Here is a 15,910-nt window from a genome sequence, read left to right on the forward strand (position 1 = left end):
CGCCGATGTTGGTTTGAATGGCTGGAGCGGGACGAGCAGAGATTGAAGAAGCACCATGACTGTTTGATGGACATCGAACAGTCACTGCTCATGTGTGTTAACTAAGTTGACATGGGCTTGCGTGCACGTCAACCTTTTTTTAGGAGAGCGTACGTGTCAACTTAGCAGGCCCACAAGTCAGCCTCAAATATGTGGAGAACAACATACAACCCATCTGCCATTATTGCTAATAAATGTACAACCCATTGGCTAATTCTTAAGGATTTTTTTGAAGCCCATATTCTTTTTTTACCATCACAACCCATATTCTGGCCACGGTTAAAAATTCAATGAAATTTTCATATTTTGGTGCGGGCTGAACTATTTTTAATCCAAAAATTTTGAATCACATTCAAACTAATTTAAAAATAATAAACGTATATCAATTTAAAATCCAACATAATTTTCCCTGCAAAAAAAATAAATTTGAAATCTCAACATCTTAAAAAAGATATTTGAAACTAATTGTTGGTTTGGTGTGTTTTAAAAATTTACATCCCATTTCTTACTACATTTTTTGGGCAAGCGAATACATCGCTCTCGCCTTAAGATTTGCAACCCAGTAGGGATGAGAAAGAAAGCATGCCTCCATTGGGTATTTCTTTAGAAAAGGTAGAACTAGGCTAGCCATATTCAGAAAAAAAAACACAACTGTGCTCTTGATGTGGTAAACATAAAATAAAACCCTGGCTAGACAGGCCACAACCCCCCTACGGCCCCATTGTTACCCTGATCCGTCTCTAAAACTAGTAAATAACAACAAGTTATTCCTCAATAAAAAAGTAAATAACACCTACGTGACCTGTTGGGTCCCTGGTGTCAGCCGCTCATTGTGAAATTCTTTTGTTTATCGAGTACGTTGACAATGGCGTGGGACCCAAATGTCCAACCATTAGGAGGAACCATTTTTTGGGGCTTGTAATAATGAGACACTTGCTTGCATACTGCCATGACCCTGGTAGGTCCCTACTATCATCCTCTCCATGTACAGTCATCTCCTTATTCCTCTTGGTTGTTGACCACGTCGACAACACCAGACGGTGGCGCAACGCACACGACAAGTGAACCAAGGCGGAGCACGACAGGAGGCCTCGCACGAGAACGAACAAGAGCCGTAGAAGATGCGGCAATGTAGTTGCAGGCGGAGGGGGGTACAAGGGTTGACTGGTTCTGGTACGGGTCAGGGCTGACATCATCGGAGAGTAACATGACGTGTGGGGGAGGCGCACCCAGCCGTGTAAGGCGGGAGCGGGCGGGACCAACGACATGGTTTGGTTTGTGCGGCTGGAGGAAGAAGACAAGAGATAGAAGAAACACTAAAGATATTGGATGTCAATCCAACGACTGGAAGGCAGAATCATTTGTTGACTAATTCGACACCGCCGTGGATAGGCTTTTTCCTCGTGGGCCCCAAATGCCAGAATCCAAATCTGTCACCGCCATGCAGCCTTTTTCATGAAGAATAAAAGCCTATTTCATGTGCTAGCTGAAAATAAGTTTGTGGGTGCTGGCGGGCGCTAAGCACTTGGGTTCTATAATGCACAATGAGCTCAAGCAACCGGCGAGAGTGATGCTATTTCCCTTGTGTGGGATTCCGGGCTCCACAGACCCAAGAAAGGTTCGTACTCCGGGTCGTGTGGGAAGAACTCAGCCTCTCAAGCCGATCGATCCGCTGCTCTCACAACCTAGCTCGACGAACATGATAGAGAAAGACACAATAGTTTACCCAAGTTCGGGCCACCTTGCGGTGTAATACCCTACTCCTGCTTTATGGTGGATTAGCCTCGCAAGGGGCTGAGGATGAACTAGTACAAGTGGAAGAACAACCTCAGGAGGCATGTTCTTGCGATGAGCTCTTGGTGGTTTGATGAGCTGATCACCTGGTGAGTCGATCCCTCTCTACGGTGGTGGCTAGGCTCTATTTATAGTGGCCTTAGTCCTCTTCCTCCAAACTTAGGCGGGAAGGGATCCCACAACAGCCAAATTTGAAGGGGAACAAGAAGTACATCTAATCCTGATGAAAGGTGGTTTTCGCCTGCAAAGCCTCTAAGCGTGACATCGTGGTGGGCTCGGCGATGACAACCATCCTATCATTCTGGCAGTCTTGGTCTCGTTGCACGCAAATGGCAACCTTTGGGTGATTCCTTGGGACTCCACACCTGCGCTTGCCTCCTTTGCACCAAAGAGGAAACCTGCTGCTCTGCGCTCGCTGGCGCGCGCTTGGCCTCGGTCATCATGGCTGATGTCATTCCAGCCTCATGAGACTGGGTCTTGCATAGAAATCTCTGCTTTGCTCAGGAGGCCGCCTAAGGAGTCCGCTCCCCAGGAGGTCTTGGTGTCACTGGCCTCGCGAGGCTTGGCCCCTCGCGAGGGTCTTGTCTTGCCATAATCAAAGCTAGGCCGTACCAGGCCATCAATGAAGCCACGTTGTGGGCCGCAGGTAGGCAGGTCTGGGTACCCTGGTTCCTAGAACACCGACAGAAGCCCCTGGGCCCAAGGCGCTCGCACTTGGCTTTGAGGTGAAGCCAAAGGGCAAGTGCGGAATGCTACAGGCCCCAATCGCCTGCGGACCGAGCCGACGCGTGGCGCTTGATGGGATGTGGGCGTCTCCGCTTCTCCATGCGGCCTCGGCAACTAGTGCAGCCTGAAAAAAATGACAACTACCGCAGCCGAGCTTTCAGTGACTTCCCTTCGTCTTGCTCCAGATCTCATCCATCTCCTGTCGAGGGCGCCTCCAGATCCACCAACACCTCGCTCCCAAGCTCCTGGCCGATGGGGAAGAAAGTGAAGTCTGTCGGCGTGGCCGCGACCACTGCTTCTGTTGTCAAAGAGGCCCTCAGGCCATCGACCATCATGGATGTGGAGCACCTTGCCGCCGTTCTCCTGCTGACGGCGGGCCCAGAGAACAAGATGGGAGCGACCGAGCTTCGGGTCGGCTCCGCCGAGCAGGGAGCCTTGGTGGGCGCGTTCTTCCCTTTCTTCCTTCACAACCTCTTCGCGGGGCTCGTCCCGCCTTTCTCCAGGTTCTTCTTCACCATCCTTGACCATTACCAGATCCACACGATTCATCTTCAACCCAACTCCATCCTCCTCTTGTCGATATTTGCTTTCTACTGCGAGGCCTTCGTGGGGGTGAAGCCCTCCGTCATGCTGTTCTACCATTTCTTCTCCCTTCGGACGCACGGCTCCAATGAGCTCTCCGGATGCGTCTCCTTCACCGCGCTCCATGACAACAACGAGCTCATGAAGGCCACAAAGAAGGTGGATGACTTCTGGCGCAAGTGGATCTACTTGGACGCCCGGAGCCATCACGCACGGCTGGAGCTGCCAACTGAGTGATCGGAGAAGCAGCCTCAGTGGTCTCATGAGAAGTTTACCAACCCTAGGGCAGCACCAGTCTTGAAAAAGATCAAGGTGGGCATGGGCTCTGGAGCAATGACGGGGCCCATGATTGTCTGCGAGTTCCTGGTGCAGCGCCTGGCCCCTCTCCAAGCTCACTTGCGCCCCATGTGGGACCTCAAGGGCGCAGAAGATGACATCTGGCTATGCCCTGCGAACCTGTCGGTCGAGGAGCTGGTCACGGCTATGCGGGCCTTGGTCGGGAAGGATCCAGACTGCCTTCCGGCGGCCCACCTTCTATTGTACCGCCTTGACGATGGGGTGGAGCTGGCCGCCTCCATTCCGGACTTCAACGAGCGGGGGCTCGTGCCGTCCGGGTCCCCCGACTACCCAGTGGTGCTGTCCTCCGACGAGGACTCCGTTGAGGGCGAGGAGGAGGAGGAAGACTCAGAGGCGACTAAGGAAGGTATGGGGGAGTTTTCTCCTCAGCGGCTGAGCGAGCTCCTCCGGGGTCTTCCTGATGACAACGATGCCGAAGAAGGCTTGCTCTGGAGGTCCCCTTGTCCCGCCAGGGTCGTCACGAGGTCCAGGAGGACCCCGCTGTGAAGGCTAAACCGCGGGGGGCCGAAGGGTGGAACGACACCGACACCACCTCAGGCAGCGCCCCCGCCTGGTCGCCTACCGCCACTACTTCAGAATCTCCCGTCGTGCGCCCGGCCGAGCCACCAGTTGTGGCGAGGCCCTTGCTGTAGAAGCCTGGGGGCAGCACTGTCCTGGGCAAGAGAAGGGCGTATATCGCCGAAGACGAGTAAGCACATCTTAGTTTGTTCTTACCTTCCATCATGATACCATGCTCATGATGTCGCTCTCCTGACGGCCAGGCTGGTTCCCGAGGTGAAGAAGAAGGATGAGGATGCCGCTCCCAAGGCATAGTGGACCCCGAATGCGCCAGCTCCTGATGCGTCCGCAGGAGGCGCGACGCCCCCGGAACCCCCTACCCCGGCCGATGTCGCAATAGCGCCAGCCTAGGCGCCAGTGCCACCTCCTTCCCCGATTCTCGTGCTCATGGACCAGGGCTTTGCTGCTAGCCCGGTGCCTTGGAGGAAGCCTACGCCATGTTGGATGACCTCCAGGACGATCTTCAGAGTGTTGACAAGCATGCGGCGACAGGGTGCCTGGAGCTGATCTCGTGGTGATTTCGAGCCAACTCGTTCGTCAGGGCGGCTTGGAGCCAGGACGAAGCCGCCGTCGCGGGTGCCAAGGAGCAGGCCACAATAGCCCCAGCAGTTCGCGATGTCGCGCTGGCCGACGCCACATTCGCCAAAAGCCGCTGCCACAAGGTGGAGGCCAAGTTGGAGAAGCTTCGCGAGGAGCAGACCTCCCAGGCGCGCGGGCTCTAGGCACGGGAGGAGGAGCTCACGACCCGGGAGTCCACGGTTGCCGACCATGAGGCTGAGCTGGAGCAGGCAGGTCCAGAGCAGGGCACGAAGCGGAGCTGGCTGGAGAAGGTGATGGAGGAGGTAGACGCGACCCAGTCGTCCCAAGCCAAGCATGTCTTGGAGGAGAAGGCCAAGCTGGAGGCCAGGGAGAAGATGCTTGCCGCGACTGAGAAGGCCGGGTGCGACGCCTTCGCTTCCTTTGAGCTGAAGTGCCGCGAGGCACTCCATTCCCTTTACGGGGAAGGGTACGACAAGCCGTTGGAAACACCGGATGGTGGCCTCCCTGGTCTTCTCACCAAGCTTGTCGAGGAGTTGGGGAACATCTCCGCTACACTGGGCTCCATGGTGGAAGGGGAGTGCCGCACGCTCTTTGCTGCGGCCGTGACGCGCGTCTCGACCATCTTCATCTCCTGTACCCCAGCATGGATCTTGGCACCCTGCTGGAGCCGGTGGCGCCCGAGTCCCGGATCGCAGCTGCTGAAGCCGTGAAGGAGCAGGTGGAGGCCCTGGTGGTGAAGTTCCACTGCGTCGATCCTGAGGCCTGGCGGCCACAGCCGGCGATGAAGGCGATAGCGGCACCATCGAGGACGCGCTTCCCAAGGGGGCTGGTGGCGGCAAGCAGGGCTGAAGGCAGCGCCCATCTTTTATCCCGCAACATTTAACGTGCCTTGTGGAGGCGTAAGAGCTCGTCCTCTGAATTCATGAACATTATGGTTTTTAATAACTTGCTAGGATTCCGTGATTTTCCTTTCCGTGCTTGATTTCCTCCCGTTTGCCTTTAGTATTCCACGTCCGCAGGGCCCGGCCCCGCGCATACCCCAGCTGCCGTTGGTTCGTCCGGATCACTTGGACGAGACCAAGGGATGAGGGGCTACGTGACCAGTGAGGCCCTTGAGTCACAATGCTCAGGGGTCCTCCTTGATGTACGAACGACCTCATGAAGGAAGTGCGAGCAGCGTCTGGGTTAATCCGGAGTCCTCATACCTTTCTTCGCCAGCTTTTGCCTGGGAGGGTCGTGAGATGACCAGGTGCCAAAGACCTGGTTGGGTGGCATGAGCCAGGCGTGACCTGGACGAAGCCCCCCTGCCCAGCCTCCTCGCGCGGCTCTCCTGGGGGAAAGTTGGTGCGATGACGCTAGAGGTCGTGCCCTGGGGCTCTCCTGAGGTTAGTGCAACCGCTAGGGCGCTCTCAGTTGTTTATCATCAGCGCGGAGCATGACGCTTCAACTCTTGCATGGGCATAACGGCTCCTCAGCCATGTCGTCCGCCAGCGTGAAGCATGTGGCTTCCACTAGTGCATGGGAGGGGGTTCCCTCTGAGGGGAGGCCCTAGGGCATGTATAGCCCCGTCCTGGCACGTGTCTTGCATGACATGACTGGAGGAGGTGTGTATGGGCACTTGTGAGCCAGCGCCAGACTCACGAGGCCCTACCTCAAGGCGGGTTGCGCCTGAATTTTGGTAAGGATACTTGCTTGCATCCTGCGAGATGGTTAGGTCACATGTGCCGAGAGAATCTCCGAAGGATATTGCATGAGAAGGCCAAACACCAGCGACCCCAGGAGGTGACGTGAATGGGGCCGGCCCACCAGAAAGAGCTCAGCCGATGGATTTGTCGACGCTGCAGGGATGGACCCGAGCACAGACGCTGTGCCCAGACTTCTCATGCATTGATCCCAAAGAAAGACAACTTGCGCGCGGCTCCCGCGGTGGCGAGGCACCGTGCCACGCGCCCTAACTTATCCACTCGCGATTAGCTCATGCAAGAACAAGGCACCAAGGGCCATGGGAGGTGATGTACACGGGGCTGGCCTGCGAGACAGAGCTCAGCCACTTGGGTTTAGCAACGCTGCAGGGACGGACCCGAGCACAATCGCTGTGCCAGTCCTTAATTATGAGGAGGTTGCGGGCGGGTTTGAAAGGGCGCATGACGTTCATGATGGCGAAGCACCGGACATGCAGGTGATAATATATAGCAGCTCATAACAATGGCGAAATTAGTTCTGATAGATGTGCAAAACGATACACGCTGCACACTGGAACCGGATAGCTTGAGGATAATGCAGCCCGAGGGCCGCCCTCAACTGAACAAACTAAAAAGTCACTTGGCACCGTTGGGATAGAAGTGTTGAAGTAGCTGAAGATGCATGCCACAGAAGTTGCTCCTCATGAGCTAGCAGGCTCTTGAGCCTCGGGGGGCTCCAGATGCTCTGGCTCCTCCTCCATCAGGACTGCGTGGCGCCTGGCTTCATAAGATGCCATGACGCCATGCATGCATCGCAGGAGCAAGGCAGCAGCACCCGTCAGGCCGAATGTCATGCAGATGTAGCTGTGGGGGCGGCCTCCACATCGGCTGATGCTGGACAGCCAGAAGAGCTCCTAATAAGCAGCTCTATTGAGGCCCAGGATGTTAACGCAGACGCGCAGCTCGCCGCTTGCGTCCTGAGCAGCAGCTGCGTTGAGCGGTGCGGGCTGTCGCTCGCCTCGCATGGCTCGCGCCTCCTAAAGATCTTCGATTACCCTAGTGATGAACTCCTATGCGCTTGGTGCCTTATGCCCTCCACCTTGCTCCTGGAAGAGCGCATTTAAGCACACCTCCACATGGTGCCCGAATGCCTCCCTCGCACTACAAAAAAAATACACTTTCGTGATGATACGTGTTTGTCATAGTAGGTCGCGTTTTTTGTCATGCATGTACATCCATGACAAATTTATGATAGAATCAAGATAGTCATACCTGTGCTGTCGTAGAAGTGTTCGATGACATTACCAAAATTATCATCACGGAAGTGTCCACTTCCATGACGATAAATCGCACGTCACAGAAGTGCTTTCATCAAGGATGACTGACACGTGGCATCCACCATAACAGAACACCGTTAAGCTATCAGGTCGGGTTCTAGATCCGATAACCCGTTAACAGCCGCGACCAATGGGGATTTTCCACGTGTAAAATCATCATTGGCTGGAAGAAACACGTGTCGGCTCATCGTTGGGACAGATGTCATCCACTCATTGGACAGAAGGCGCCTATGATACGTCGACACGTGGCATGACCAATCATGTTTAAATGGGCCGGCCCAACTAAAGGCCCACAAGATTTGGCGGGCCATAATGGGCCGACCTAGTTAAAGGCCGACGAGATTTTGCGGACTATAATGGGCTAGCCCAGCTAAAGGCCCACAAGATTTCGCGGGCCATAATAAGCCGGCCCAGGTAAAGGCCCACAAGATTTTTGTGTGCCATAATGGGCCGGCCCAGCTAAAGGCCCACGAGATTTCGCCGACATTAATGGGCCGGCTCAGCTGTAGGCCCACAAGATTTTGAGGACCCTAGTAGGTCGGCCCATTAACTGGCTGCCATGTTTTGGGCCAAATGCCAGCCCATAATTGATCCAGTCCATTAATGGCCAGCCACGTTCCAAGCCTAGTAGTGGCCCATATAAGATCCGGCCCGTTAAAAGCCTCCCACTTTCTGGGCCAAATCACGGCCCAGAGTAGGTCCGGCCCTTTAAGAGGCTTTGGGCTCAATTATGGCCCATATCAGATTCGTCCCGTTGACTGGACGCTATGCTTTTGGGCCCACTTGCTAAAGGTCGATTTAGTAATTCGGCCTGATATTAGATTCGGCCTGTTAAGGGCCCATTTAACATTTCAGCCCTATATTAATTTTGGCTTGTTAAAAGCCCGTCATATAGTTGGGTCTAACTACGGCCCGGTTTGCATCCGGCCTGCTCGGAGCCGATATCTGACTAGGCCAAACAAGGACCGAGACAACTTTGGCCTGTTAAAAGCCCGTGAATTGATTCGCACAATCATGGGCCAGGGTCCATTTCGGGCTGCCGCCGGCCCGTGAGCCATTCAGCACGTTTTAGGCCCAGCCTACTTCTCAGCCTCCTAAAAGCCCATTGAGTTTTCTTGCGAAAAGAGGGACGAGGGTTACTCGGCCTATTAAAGGCCCGAATCTACTAGTGGGCCAGTTTGACGGGGCCCATGATGCAGATCATACGTCGTGATTGCATGACGGCCCGATTATGTACCGTAATTTTACGGTTTGGCCGGTTTACTGCGAAGACAGGATATATATACAGTAAAATAACTGCAGCATCGTGAATAAGAAAAAACCTAGACTATACAATAAAGAAATTATGGCATATTACATCCATTGGGCATCAAAGTTCGCCACTATGATAATAAAGCACAAGCAGACAGCAGATTACATACACTGGGCATCAAAGATCGCCACCAGTGCAAATAAACACGCCGACAAAATAATATACAAAACCAACATCACTTCAATAGAGTTCAAGAAAGGTTAGCCCTGCTGGGGAGCTGCAGCGCAAGCAGCTGAGCAAGATGATGAGACTGTGCTTGTTCAACACTTATATCTTCCTCACTCTGAAAGATAAACAAGCAGACAGATGATAGGTTTTGCACATAAAAGTATCAGTGCTGACAATTCATCACATTTCTTACTGACGAATAAAGTGACACAGTTTAAAATTGCATTAACACAATATGGTATTGTTCATGTCAAGACATGGCAGGAATTGACATTGTGAAGGAGTTGGGAGCTTCACGACACCACTGGATTACAGATCAAGAACTCATAAGTATCAATGGTTAGTGTGCTGTCAATTTATCCCATTTCAGATTGGAAAATAAAGAGGCGGTTTAAATAATAGTAGAATGATATGACATTGTTCATAGTTAAGACATTGCAGAATATGACATTGTGCTGTAGTGGGTAGGTTCACCACACCACTGGATTACAGATGAAGAACAGAAGCATACATGCAGTGCAAAAGAAGATCACTTGCTCTGTATAGTTTAATTTACATGGTATGAAGAAGGAACTTGGTTGTACAACTGAAAACTTAAATTGAGAAGGACAAACTTTTGTTTATGAACTACATAATAAACTTTAAACATGCAATTTGATGCAAACACCAAAAATAAACAGCGGTTGCAGTCATGCCTAACCAAATATACACAACAAAGTTTGAAGGCTTGAGAAGGACAAACTTACATTACTGGTGAAGACATGCTCTATAAAGCCCTTGTCCATGCTGATGGGGGGGCAGTTCAAGAAGTTTAGCACATAATGTTCTTCATAAGCATTGCCTTTATTCTACATTTTGTTAAGAGTAAATATAGATGTGATAATATACGAAAAATGGAGAATATTTAAGATAAGATGAAGAGTGATGCTACATAACCAAGTAGCTATAAATGTATGTGCAGCGATACAGGCAAAAGGCACAACCAGAGCAATGCACATCTAAACTTCTTCAGTACCAACCTTATGGTAAGAGTAAATATAGATCTGATGTGTAGAAAATGGAGGGCAAAGGAAAATAAGCTGCAGAGTGATGGTACATGAACAACTACCTGTCAATATAAGTACACTGATAAAGGACAACATGTACTTACAAGAACAATGCAGAGCTAAAAAAATTCATTGGCATTGGATATATTCTACACTAATGTAACCATTCATACAGATCAGATAATTTGGAGCGAACAATTGATAAGGAAGCTATCATGCATACTGCTGTCACATAATGAACTAGGTATGTATGCAAGTACAGTGATATAGGACAACAGGTACTAACAAGAGCAAAGCAGCGGGCAGCATATTTGCGGTATCCTGTCGTTCTTTTCAAACCGGAATTCTTCTTCGAGCTGATTTCCTGCAAAAAAGATCCATAAGGCACATGCGGAAAAGTAGAAGTTCAAATTGTCATGTGATTTCATAGACAGTACCTCATCCTGGGAATGAGACCAGTGCATAACAAGGTTTTTCCATTCAATGTCTTCTAAATTTAGCACAGGAGACTTCACCGGAAATTCGTTTATAGACTTGCCATCAAAGTATGATTTCCTCAGGTAACACCGATACTGTTGCAATGCTTCCTTGAAAAGCACAAGCAAGCTTTGCTCGTCATGACTATCCAGATTGATCCTCACCTAGTTACAACAATGTAATGTAAATCATTGATGTGTTCGATCAGCAGAAAACAGGAAAATAATAACCATGAATAATAGCACTTACATGTAAGTTGGACAGGAAGATGTGAAAATGGTGTTTGTCTTCACTATAATCTTCCCATGATGGGAATATATGCACGTAGTCCCTAACAACATTGAAAGCATTGTCTTTTAAACTGGGAATAAATGGAATGGGGTTCCAATCTGCAGGAATTGGCTGTCTCTGAAGTTGGGATAGGTCTTCGGCCGGTGGACTTGCTGTACTTTTTGCTGGAGTGGGATTTTTCTGTGGTACGACTGGTGCTATGGCAAATGAAATCGGTATACCTTTTGCTGGAGTGTAGGTCCTGTGTGGTGGGGCTAGTGGTGTGGCCAGTGAAGTATGGGTACAGTCTGCTGGAGTCGGTCCTATGTTTTGTCTCACTGGTTGTACAGCCAATATAAGTGGGCGCTGTCTGATTTCTCTGGCACCACCACGTTTTTCAAGGACTTTGCTGGTGCTCCTTCAGGTTCGACAATCACCCTCTTCCTTTTTGATGTCTGATGCACAAGAACAACATTTGAGTGAAAAAACATGGTATGACGACAGATGGAATATGTATTGATAATGGATGGGCATAGCATCTCGAGTTATATGATGAGTAAACTAAGCAGATGGTAGTGCAACAAAGTAGAAGAAATGCAAGACAACATATGCAAGATACGCGCAATCAATAAAACCTTGCCAAATTATAATAGGCACCTTGATGGGTGAACAGGACAGGCCATCTGCCTTTGACTCCTCGAGGTTAGAATAGTCATTAGAATGATATTCTGAACAAGAATCAACAGGTGGGGAGCGTACGAGTTTCATTGCTTCCAAAATGGCACTCAATGCCTTGGTGCCAATTTTGTAAGTCATTGCAGTGTTCCACAATATTCTTCTGATGCGCGGATTCTGATATTCACTGTAATTGAATATAATATCTGAGAACCATGAAAACGTAAATAGTTGCGAGATTATCTTTGTAATGCAGATGATATTCTAATATAGGGGCGCCCCTGTAAACACTTATGTGCTATCACTGGATTCTGATGAGAGAGCTCATGTGTGCTGTAATATCGTGCGTGCATTTATATAATCTGGCACAAGTACACAAAAAAATAGGCTCCAGAAGTAAGGATAGCTGGCAGATGATAGGTTCATAATATAATGTATAGATAGTTTATTGCCAAACCATGATAACAAGAGCACACAGCAACTAGGCAGATCATAGTGTACATAACAGGGGTACACCATAACCACGATATATAAATCGGGAAAGTGGAACTGGCTTGAAAATACGGTGTTGTATTGCCGCTAGTAATTGAAAGCCTATTGATCACGTACATGCCAGCACTATCGAACATGGTAAAGAAGAGCAAGCAGATTTTGGATAATAAAATGTTGGTTGCGCAGTGCCCACACATGATGAACCAGAGCGCATTAAGAATGCAACTCCTAGCTGTCTCTCGACCATTTCAGGCGGTTGGATGAAGATCCTACATCTCCTAACCCTTCTTCTTCCTCGTCTGTGATTCTTTCCATATAGAACACCGCACGGGCCGCCGGCCGGACCACCGGCCCCCACCGCCTGCGTTCCTTCGCCACCCCCACCCCCACCCGCGTCGAGTTTTCTTTGTTCGGCGAGGCCCCACAACCACCCGAGCCCCTTGGATCGCACCGGTAAACTCCGGCGAGCTCTGAAAAATCGACTGACCCAATTTTGAAATTTAGTCTACTGTGATTTAACTAGTGTGGAATATAAAAGGGGAAAACGATAAGCATTGGGAGTATAGTGTTGAGCATGCCATGGCGGATCTGAAGGTGCAAACCGGACAAAGGCAACTTCGCAACCAAGACAAGAAATCAGAGTAAAGCAGTGGCGATCTATTTTCTTACTGCGATAAATAAGTTGAGCAGATACGAAAGAGTACCGCCTCTGGTGCGGCGCCGTTTACGCATCTGGTGAGAATTTGACGGTGTTGCGGTAGCGATGGCTGTCGGCCGCATGGAAGCAGATCTAGGAGGGTAGACGGTGGCGGCGGGGCACGGTGGACGAGACGGTCGTAGGAGCGGCGCCGACAAGGTGGACGACGGCGGGGATGAAGCGAGAGGACGGGATGCAAGGATCCCGATCCGAAGGCGTGGATGAGAGAGGTCGATCTCTTGTAATGGACGGCGGCGGCGGGGTATCAGCTCCGGCATGGTGGAGGAGGACGGCGGTGGATGGGGTGGCGGACGGCGGCGGGCGGAGGAGGGTGGGGTGGAGAGGGTGTTTTGGCGCCCACGGAGTACGAATGGGGAAAAGGGAGGTAGAGAGGAAGGGGGGAACCATGTAGTCAGGGCGCGCTTGTCTCAAATGCGAAGAAATTTACAAACTTAGCCCCCGTTTCAAATTTCTACTACATCACAGCAACATTAGTCGGTTGGGGATAGGACGGTAACCTCGCATACACTGAATATTTGCTGATGAGAGTTTATTTTTGGCGCCCACCCTGTATGAATATGAATCAGGGAGGGAATCGATTTCGGCCGAGGGCACACTGTGTTTTGGCGCCCACCGTGTATGAATCCGGGTGAGAGGCGGTTACGTCACGTTTGGGTGAAATTACAAACCTACCCCTATCGAAACCTATAGAAATCCAGTAGATAGGCTTTGCGCGGCAGGGATAGGCAGTAGTGATTTCCATCTTGCAGATTTTGGTTTCGGGCGGTTACTGCGACTTTCCCCACTTCGTTCAAATTTTGCACAGTGCATGTTTACCGTGCCAACTCAATTCGAATCCTGTTTTTATTCTACTATTTTTTTCGGGCGGGATCCATTTTCAATTGGAATTACATTCTATATACATCATTTTTTTACATATATACTTTCAAAAGCACAACACAATTTATACATAAATATGGTTTACAAATGGCATGATCTCAGATTCATAATGTTGTATCCATCAATTTGGATTTTGAAATATTTGAAACCACTTTATGTTGAAATCCAATGTATGCATTCCTCGCTAACTGTCTCCAATTAATGTGTGTTTCATGCGGGTTTTTTTAACTTCTCAAACATGTATAATGTGTTTCACACACGCAACATATAGTGTAATCCCGTTTAGACACTAATTGCATATAAACCATGCATTGTTTGCAATTGAATAATCTATGGATCACCAATATTGATAAACTATATAACATTACACGTGTGCCCAAATTCAAATGAATATGCATGTTTGATACACCAATTTGCGTTATGATATTATCGATGTCGTGATCTCCAGTTTAAATATTTGAATCCCCTTTAATCTAGATATTCGTCTCATATAGCTATCACTCATGCTTATATAGGACTATCTCTCTGGACCTATACACGTTCATCATCTCTCAGGCATCTCTCGTGCTACCTGTATGTCGATGATGATCTTTTATCTTCATAACACACTGACGGTACTCTCTCCATCGACCTTCATCACTCTATCTCTCTCTCTAAGTATATCTCGCTCCCTGCTATGTGTCTCTAGCTATGATTCTCCATGTGGAATCTCTTTATCTCACACAAACACAAAACTTTGTCTCCCGGGGTCTCATTTCTCTCAACTATTGGCATGTGTGCCACTCACACACCCCTCATACAGAGATGTCTTTCGCTCCTTAAATATGAGAACCTACGACTCTTCCTCTTCAATATCTCTTTCTCACACACAAACACAAACTCTGTCTCCCAGGGTCTCATATTTCTCCATTGTTCTCTTGTATGTCTCTCAAACACACCCTCTCTCCCTAGAGATATCTTGCATTCCCTCATATGTCTCTCTAGCTATCACTCTCGTTGTGAAATATCTTTATCTCTCGTAGACACAAAACTCCGTCTCTCTGGATCTCATTTCTCTCTGATATTTGTTTGTATGTGACTCACATGCACCCTCTCTCTATCTCTCTCACACCCACACACATAACCCAGCCTTCTAATCCACTCGACTCCTATCTCTAGCGCACACTAGCTAGCATCTTTATCTTTCTATTTATCTGTTTCTCCATCAACATTTTTTCTCGCCCTCACTCTTGATTCCTATCACGCACACTACATATGTTTTCCTCTACATGCATGCACTCAAGTGCCCTCTCACACACATATATAACTTCACCCTTTGAACCACCTGACCGTCATCTCCGACACCCAAACTAACGGATGTCTCTCTAGCTAGCATCTCCATCTCTGTATCTATCTGTAGTTTCTCTGTCAACATTTCTTTCTCGCACGGAGTCTTGCTTCCTATCACCCACACTATATATGTCTATCCATACATATGCATTTATAGGTTGATCTCTTTTGCACAATCGTTGCGCCTCACCCCCTTTGCTCGCCATAGATGCATGCTCCAGCCCACGCCACTATCTCTTAAAGACAAAAACACATGCTCAATTGTCTGGCCTTCTTCCCTGCATTCTCACATGCATGCATATTGTCATACTGATCCGTCTCTCCCATGTCGTTGATCTTAGGACTTATGTCTTCTTTCTTTTATCTCGATCATGCGCGCACGCACACACACACATCCCACGTATACATGTATACCTCTCACACATGCACATTCAAGGTCTCTATGTCTCCATACGTAGTTAATTACCCTCAATCCTAACGCCACATCGAATCGTTCTCCTCTTTTGTGCACATAACTTCCGCCTGGATGGGAAAAACACACACTCACACTTAATAATCTCCTTCTCGCTACCCCCCCCGCCCCACACGCCTCTCACTCTTCCCCTATATCCCCGAAACCAATAAGACCATCCCTTTGTTTAATTCCCGCCTACATGCGCCATCGATATATAGTAGTCTTCCGTGGTGTCTCTCGAACAAACACGTTCTCTCGATGTCGACTCCTCTCACGCGCACACACCTTCTCTTCCCTCCTACGGGCATTTTCTCTCTCGCACCCCATCGTTGGTGGCCTCTGCCATACACATCACCTCTCTATGATGAAGCCATGCACACTTAAATTACATCCGCCATAGAGGACCCCGGGACACACACACACGCACGCACACGCACACACACACACACGCGCGCGCGCGTGCGCGCGCGCATGC

This window comes from Triticum aestivum, chromosome 6B (genome assembly GCF_018294505.1).
Source record: "Triticum aestivum cultivar Chinese Spring chromosome 6B, IWGSC CS RefSeq v2.1, whole genome shotgun sequence".
Classification (NCBI taxonomy): Eukaryota; Viridiplantae; Streptophyta; class Magnoliopsida; order Poales; family Poaceae; genus Triticum; species Triticum aestivum.